Source organism: Biomphalaria glabrata, chromosome 10 (assembly GCF_947242115.1).
Source record: "Biomphalaria glabrata chromosome 10, xgBioGlab47.1, whole genome shotgun sequence".
In the NCBI taxonomy this organism is placed as follows: domain Eukaryota; kingdom Metazoa; phylum Mollusca; class Gastropoda; family Planorbidae; genus Biomphalaria; species Biomphalaria glabrata.
The window spans coordinates 15283670-15293009 of record NC_074720.1 but is presented as its reverse complement, the minus strand read 5'-3'; positions in this window follow the sequence as shown (position 1 = coordinate 15293009).

Genomic DNA, 9340 nt, shown 5'->3' with positions numbered 1-9340 from the left:
AAGTTGTAGTTTACCCCCCTCCAGGGTGTTTAGAGGTTAACCCCCCTTTTCAATAAAAATAGAACAAACTATAGTCACCGAATTTTATGAGCGTAGCCAAGAGGTGGGGGGTAATGTGTTTACCCTCCCTCCAGAGGATTTCAGTTTAAAACCCTCCTCTTTAATATAAAAAAAAAAACAATCAAGCTACAAGCACCGAATTCCATGAGCTTAACCATGGGAGGGATCTTGAGTCTAAAACTCCCCTCCAATAAAAAGCTTAATGACAATTCCAGTCTCTAAATTCCATGAAAGTAGCCAAGGGTGTTTTTAGGTAAAAAAAACCTAACCCTTCCAATAAAAAGAAAAGCAAAGCTACAATCACTAAATTACAATCAATCACTAAATTACAATCAATCACTAAATTACAATCAATCACTAAATTACAATCAATCACTAAATTACAATCACTAAATTACAATCACTAAATTGCAATCACTAAGTTACAATCACTAAATTACTATGAGCGTAGCAAAAAGTTTTTTTTGTGGTAACCTGTCCCTTCCAATACCCCCCCCCCCTTTTATAAAGTTACCATTTTAGCCTAGCGATGGGGCAGTTACCATTTTAGCCTAGCAATAACGCTTTTCTGACAGTAGCTTAACCCATTGATAAAGATTTCAAACCACAGATTAAAAACAACAACTTGAGTTTCAGCCCTACACCAAATAAAATATTTCACACGCTAGGCTTAATTAATAAAGTGAAGTGAATAGCAGATTTGATATTTGACCTACATTTTTTTTTAATAGAAGAGAAGAAGGATATTGTACTCTAGACATCTTAAAATATGCATTTCATTTACTTACAGAAAGAAAAAGCTCACAGCGCTCCCCTACACTTCCTGGCTGGGAAGGGTGAGGTGTCTACTGCCGTTTCACGGACATGTCTTTTAGATATGGATAAGTACCTTGTTGGAAATGACAATCATTGTTTTCAAAACATTTGAAACAAGCCTATGGCTGAGTGGAATAGGATAGTCGGACACACCATGATGTGTATAGTGTAACACTTTCATGTCTAATCTGCATTCCTATTTTAAGATCGTTTCGTAGTATGACATTGCTCTGTGAAAGATCTTTTTCTCAGCAGAAGAGGATAAACCTTGAATTTAGAACAAAAAATGACTCAAGAGAAATTATGTCCCCTCGGTCTCGTATGAACAAAAGGTGTCAATCTAACAAATTTATCATTTGGTGATATCATCAGTCACTTCGCACTGGCCAAGACAAGACAGAGATGAGTTTATTAAAATTCCTTGATCCTTTGAAAGCACCAACCAGAGTTTCTATTCTCTAGTTTGTTAGGAAAATATAGATTTCGAATTACTGATTTATTACTTTATTATCTAAATACATCACAATTGTATACCAGTTAAATCCTCTGGACATCCGAATATCGTATTTAACAATAATATAATATCTGGGCATATAAAGGGTCACCATATCTCAAAATAGCTTAAGGCCTTCGCAAGTCTAAATCCAAGCTCAAACAAGTAACGACTTAACTAACAAACAAAGAAAAACAACTTTAAAAAATCAACCTTGACCTTGTTTCTTCTTACTAAATCGTATGATGAATTGAGTGAAGTTTAAATTTAGATTGATGTGGTCACCCCCCCCCTCTCTCTCTCTCTCCACCTCTCTCTCTCTCTCTCTCTTAACGATTCAGTTTAAGCAACTTGTAAAATTGAATAAAAAAAAATATCTGGACATATTAGCTAGCCCTTAAGACAAACACCGACCTATATTATTGATGCTTTAAACAAAAAGACACAACACATAAAGGAAATAAAATGGAGGGAAATGAAGAAGAATTAGATCCTTGCTTCGTATAATTCAATTTCATCATTATGTATCGAAGAATACAGGAATGTAAATCTTTTTCTTCTTTTGTTTCACAAATTTAAAGTATCTGGCAAGTTGGGCACGAAGGAGGCTGAATATGTGTGAGGATATGTATGCATGTATTTGTGCGTGTGTGTACAGTGTGCAGTGTATGTATTGAGTCGGTGTGTATATGTGGCTCTAAGGTATTTCTGACTCGAGGGTATTTCTGACTCGAGGGTATTTGTGACTCGAGGGTATTTGTGACTCGAAGGTATTTCTGACTCGAGGGTATTTGTGACTCGAGGGTATTTGTGACTCGAAGGTATTTGTGACTCGAGGGTATTTGTGACTCGAGGGTATTTGTGACTCGAGGGTATTTGTGACTCGAAGGTATTTCTGACTCGAGGGTATTTCTGACTCGAGGGTATTTGTGACTCGAGGGTATTTGTGACTCGAGGGTATTTGTGACTCGAGGGTATTTGTGACTCGAGGGTATTTGTGACTCGAAGGTATTTCTGACTCGAAGGTATTTCTGACTCGAAGGTATTTGTGACTCGAGGGTATTTGTGACTCGAGGGTATTTGTGACTCGAAGGTATTTGTGACTCGATGGTATTTGTGACTCGATGGTATTTGTGACTCGATGGTATTTGTGACTCGATGGTATTTGTGACTCGAGGGTATTTGTGACTCGAGGGTATTTGTGACTCGATGGTATTTGTGACTCGAAGGTATTTCTGACTCGAGGGTATTTGTGACTCGAGGGTATTTGTGACTCGAGGGTATTTGTGACTCGAGGGTATTTCTGACTCGAAGGTATTTGTGACTCGAGGGTATTTGTGACTCGATGGTATTTGTGACTCGATGGTATTTGTGACTCGAGGGTATTTGTGACTCGAGGGTATTTGTGACTCGAAGGTATTTCTGACTCGAAGGTATTTGTGACTCGATGGTATTTGTGACTCGAGGGTATTTGTGACTCGAAGGTATTTCTGACTCGAGGGTATTTGTGACTCGAGGGTATTTGTGAATCGAAGGTATTTCTGACTCGAGGGTATTTGTGACTCGAGGGTATTTGTGACTCGAAGGTATTTCTGACTCGAGGGTATTTGTGACTCGAGGGTATTTGTGACTCGAAGGTATTTCTGACTCGAGGGTATTTGTGACTCGAGGGTATTTGTGACTCGAAGGTATTTCTGACTCGAGGGTATTTGTGACTCGAGGGTATTTGTGACTCGAGGGTATTTGTGACTCGAGGGTATTTGTGACTCGAAGGTATTTGTGACTCGAGGGTATTTGTGACTCGAAGGTATTTCTGACTCGAGGGTATTTGTGACTCGAGGGTATTTGTGACTCGAGGGTATTTGTGACTCGAAGGTATTTGTGACTCGAAGGTATTTGTGACTCGAGGGTATTTGTGACTCGAGGGTATTTGTGACTCGAAGGTATTTGTGACTCGAGGGTATTTGTGACTCGAGGGTATTTGTGACCTGATGGTATTTGTGAATCGAGGGTATTTGTGACTCGAGGGTATTTGTGACTCGAGGGTATTTGTGACTCTAGGGTATTTGTGACTCGAGGGTATTTGTGACTCGAGGGTATTTGTGACTCGAAGGTATTTGTGGCTCGAGGGTATTTGTGGCTCGAGGGTATTTGTGACTCGAAGGTATTTGTGACTCGAAGGTATTTGTGACTCGAAGGTATTTGTGACTCGAGGGTATTTGTGACTCGAAGGTATTTGTGACTCGAAGGTATTTGTGACTCGAGGGTATTTGTGACTCGAAGGTATTTGTGACTCGAGGGTATTTGTGACTCGAGGGTATTTGTGACTCGAAGGTATTTGTGACTCGAGGGTATTTGTGACTCGAAGGTATTTGTGACTCGAAGGTATTTGTGACTCGATGGTATTTGTGACTCGAGGGTATTTGTGACTCGAGGGTATTTGTGACTCGAGGGTATTTGTGACTCGAGGGTATTTGTGACTCGAGGGTATTTGAAGAGGTGGGTGGTAGGCAGGATGGTGAATGTCTTCTAGAACTGAAAATAACAAACGGATAATTTAAAAGACAGACCAGGAAGCAAGTAGCGAGACAATATTATTAGTTAAAAACTTATTTTTCAGAACTCAATTTATTTAAAAATTATATTTCCCGAAAATCTTGTTTGTCTTGGAGACTTTTTGGCTCCTCTCTGTGTGTGGCGCTCCTCTACGTGTGGCGCCCGGTCATGAAGCATTCCTTTGCCCTCCCCCTCCCACCCTCATCTCGCTACGCCCCTGGATTGTCTCGCTACTTTTACCATCAACTTCCGGTCATGTGATTACTCTTAATAAGCGTTTCACTTCTTCGATCCTTTAGTATTAATACAATTCAATTCTTGACAATTCTATACTGAAGTCTCTATTTAAATTGAACGAAGAGGAAGTTGCAACATGTCTGTTTGTACTGACCAGAAAGCACTTTAACACTCCCACGAAATCTCCGCCTCTGTAAACAATAACACGTAGACAACACAATTTTGTTCCAATGAACCCACTCAAGTGAGTCGACGTCATAACTCAGTGCCTGTCAAGATTGAAGGTGGGGGGGGGGAGGTGTTGAGGATGGGTATCGCGAGTATCACAGAAACTAAAATGGTTTGGTAGATGCATTCAAACTGTCCTCAGCGTCTCTCCACTTAAAGTACGCTGGCTCTCGGGAATATTTAGCGAATTCGGTGGAGTGATCATCAGAAATGTTCGATGCCAGACTTGTAAACAACAAACTTGGAGATGGTTTCTTTCAGAATTGACTTTTAACTGTATCGAGTGGCAGAAGACTTGGCGACATAGCACACGATTTTTGGATAAAATAACTATTATCTAATGAATTCTAATCTCACGTGGTGTACGCGTCACGGTTGTGACAGAAATGCAAATAAGAAGCTTTGATACATTGGATTCTATTAGCTTCGAGTTTCTATACAGAAGAGTTAATAATGTAAGGGAGATAATTAAATATGAAAATAAATTGCTCCGCTACTAGAGCTCTCAGTTTGAAAAACTAAAACATAGCAAAGACAAGTGAATATTATGATCCATTCAGTCCATAAACTTCAAACTTTATGTTAAGTCTACTTTTGTGAAACTATCGTAGAAATTGAATTATAATTATGACTTTTACTTGAAGGATTAAATAATTGTGTTTCGTAAGAGGAATTCTGTTTTTTTTTAACCTATTCAAGGATTTTGGACATTGGGTCGTCAGATTGAACTTCTGAATATAACAAAACGTAGTCCCCACCAAATTCAAATGTAACAAATGTAGTGAGCGGAGAATTAGTAGACTGTTCTATTAACCTATGTTCTCTATTATTTTTATTTCTATTAGTTTTCTCTTAACGCAGGAAAAGACTAAAAACAATATATAGGACAAAGACATTTCGTTAGCTATGACCAGGCTCCACGCTGTTCTGCATTGTTTAAACTTAAAGAAAACAGACAACTAGCCAGCTGCTCTGTTCTACGAAAATAAATGTTGTGCTTTTTTTTTTTGTTTTACCAGCGCCTTTACTGACAAGCAATCACACACGCACTCACACAAATGCACACACATACAATTTCATACATTGACTTGAAAGAGTCACAGTGGCCAAAATAAAGACCCTGTTCGACCTTTGCCCGCCTGACCCCTGGCGATTCCATCGCGTATATGACTTGGCGCCATAACGCAATAAATCAAAAACTCCAAAATTTCCAGTCACCCCTCACTCTCCCCCCCCCCCATTCCGTTCTTAAAGTCCAGCTGTGGCTGTGCCTGAAGATAACTTGTTAGTTTCTTAAGAAGGGAAGGAAGGAGCCATCAGGCTGATAAGCCTCAGGGGCATCAGGAAGTCCGCAATAATGTACTTTAAGGAGCCGCCAAGAACTTCATCGCCATAAACTGTTTTTAAACGCTCCTGGAGACCCGGAAGTAAATTAGAAAAGAGCTCATCCTTTTTTCTTTCCTCTACCGCAGCGCCATTTTGAGCTCAGAGATCGGAATGGGAAAATAGAAGCCATAAATGAGGAATACATAAACCTGAACGTAACCTGTATATATCATGAACATAACATTAACTTAACTTAATATGAACATAAACTGAGCATAAATGTATACAAGATGAACATAACATGAACATATACTGAGCATAAATCTTATCTTCTTATCCTATAAAATACAGACGTTACTTCAGAAAAGAATATACTTTGTATATGTTCTTGTTATATAGATATATACTTTTTATGTAATAAAAATATAGCTTTGTGGGATTCAAAACTTCATACAGTAACATTGAGCATTGTTCAAATTAAAAGAACTAAACATGAAGTGATCGTTACACTTCAAAAGTTTTCTGTATATTTAAAAAAAAAAATTTAAAATTTTCTCTTTCTTTTTTTTGGTGATAGTATTGATCACTTTACTTACCTGGGCAGCACAGTGTCGAGTCAGTGTAAGGAGTAATACACAAGCGTCTCTCTAAGGCCAACAGCACCTTTGGTACCCTCCAAGTGAGATTATGGAGAATTGATCTCTTCAGCTAGCAGCAAAATATCAATGTTTCTAAAGCAGTGGTTGTCTGAGACCTGGGTGCTCTATCCAAGACATTTAAGGCTCCTCAAACGCTTCCATCAGAGGTGCCTTCGCTCCACACTGGGCATACGCTGGCAAGACTACATTAGAAATTACCGAGTTCCGCTGGAAGCCAGATTGGACAGTGGAGCAGCACTAATTACGATTCGGCAGCTTCGCTGGGTCGGACATATATCCTGCATGGGGGACGACCGCATTTAAAGGGCGATCTTCTTTGTCGACCATCAAGGAAGACGGCGCAATAGATGTGCCCCCCTACCCGTAAATGCTATAAAGATCATCTCAGGCGTAATTTCGCCCTTGCTGGTACAGAGGAGGGCAGCAGATGGCCTCTGAAAGAGACAGTAGAGGAGCTCTCACAAAAACCGCGTCACACATTTGAGCCATTGTCGACGACAGGTGCAGAAGACGAAAAAACAACTTAAACCCCAGCGGACACCGTCCATCTGCATCAGCTGCAGATAATTAAACAGGCCATAACTGGTTCGATTAGTCATTTGATAACTATAATTATCTTTAACAAAATCGATTAACGCTTTGGTATTTTTTTTTTGTTTTTGTAAAGAAAAACTCAGAATTTGCGATATTCAATTTTTAACTGCCGGATGTTTGGTATAGTGTATTGAATATCGAAGCTATTATATATATATATCTTTTTACAATTTTGTAACTAAATTAGTGTTTACATTATAGATTGTTAAACTTAAAGCTTACATTCAATTTTCAGAAGTGAGATATTTTCTACTAAAAAAAATTATTGGCATTCAAATGTTATGTTTTGTTAAAAAATGTTATTGCTAAATAACCAACAAAATAAAATAATTGGCTTTTTATTTACATTATTTAATTGGCAGTAAGAACATTTAGCTCCCCTTTATGTTGTATGCAATTGTGTGTTCAATAAGATATTCACTTGACCCTGGGGGGGGGTATCTGGTTGTAAAGAAACAAACTAAAAAGGAAAGGGATTCAGTTTTTCAAATTAGAAATAGGGGAAGACGTGAGACTGGTGAGTGTTCAGCGCTAGCCCTCCATGGAAGTCTGTACTCAAATCTCCCATTAACTTAAGACCAAGGGACCTCCGGACATAAACGAATGTCGTTAAACACATACAATTTCTACCCTTCGAGGGCTATACAGATCGGTCTGTTCTGAAGGACCCAGTGAGAGCTGGGTATGGGGCCTATGCCCAGACCTTCGCCTCTTTCGAGCGCATGCATTTAGCTTTGATGCTCTTGAACTCTTCAACATGCATCTAACTCCTAAAAAAGAAACCATTGCAACATCTGTTGTGAGGCGGTTGATGCTCTAGAGTAGTCTAGACTCTAATTCGAGAAAGAGCGCTGGCCGTGCACGCTTTCTTGATCCCAAGTTTCACCAGGCTACCACTCCCAATGAAGGTGAGTGCATGACAACTGGTTGAAACCCTGGGACAAATCCGATAAAACCATGAGAGTCTGGTACCTTGCAATGCGTAGGCAACTTGGGCGATTGCGGACGTCTCGCGCTTCTAGGTGTTTCGCGCTTCGAAGGTTTATTCATTACAAGGTCACCTGCACAAGTGGCCTATTTATCTATTCAATTATCAGAATCTCTGAACCACTAAGATAAATTACAATACTTAAAATAGGTTTTCAGTAAGGCTTAGAGAATAACATTTTTGCTTAAGTAGGCCTACTTCTTTTTTTATTTCTTAAATGGTAGTTTTTTTTAAAAATAAATTATATATATTCCAGGTTCGTGTTTATTATTTTATTGTACATATACATACTTTAGCCACAAGAGGGCCTCGAAAAATATACTTCGCCCCCCCCTAAAGTTTAGGTATTGCGCCGCCACTGTAAGAGAGCTGTACGGAGCTATAAAGTTATACGCCGCACAGCAGATTTGTTTAAACTATGGCACTACTGGAGGCCTAGGCTAGAGTCTTTGTTATTAATCACGACTTTGATATATTGTTTGTCTACACAATTTGCTATAGGTTATCTTTCATCCATGTCTTTCTCTCTATATATATAGTCTATGGTTTCATCAGCGTAGGCCTACTAGGATATCTCTTAATTAATTCCACCTAAATCTTTGTAGTCTTCACTATGGATCAATTTGAAACTCTAACTAACCATACATTGTATAATCTAAAATTTATTTTCCAATTAGAACCAAAATTACGTTTCGATTATTGAACTTATTGAAATACTTCATCGACCAAAAGAAAGTGGAAACTAAAGTTGACTGGATTGTAATTTTTTTTCAAATAATCAATAGTATTTACCTGTTCCACCTAACTCTCACCCACAACAAAAAGGTCCTACATACGATCTTTGATTTTTCTTCGGCTTCTCAATATTTAATTTAGCATATGTTACTTTTGGACCCAAACCCTCTCCCACACACACACAATCTTTCACGCTTTTCGGCTTTTTTTTTTAAAGAAAAGACAACCCTTAACTTATTTAGCATCCTTCGAGTGACAACCCTTAACTTATTTGGCATCCTTCGAGTGACAACCCTTAACTTATTAGGCATCCTTCGAGTGACAACCCTTAAATTATTTGGCATCCTTCGAGTGACAACCCTTAACTTATTTAGCATCCTTCGAGTGATCGATCCATCATCATACACTTTTCTGCTTTAACTCTATATATAGCTTCTATGTTTAGTTTTAACCATATTTTGCATCATTTAATCATAACAAAAAGGTTATCATAATCAAAAGGTTTAGATAATAGTGAACAAATAGATGCTATCTTACTAGATTTTTCCAAGGCTTTTGACAAAGTTCACCACCATAATTTGCTTAAAAAAAATATTTCGGCATTAATGGTCCACTGCATCAGTGGATTAAAGATTTTCTGATAGGGAG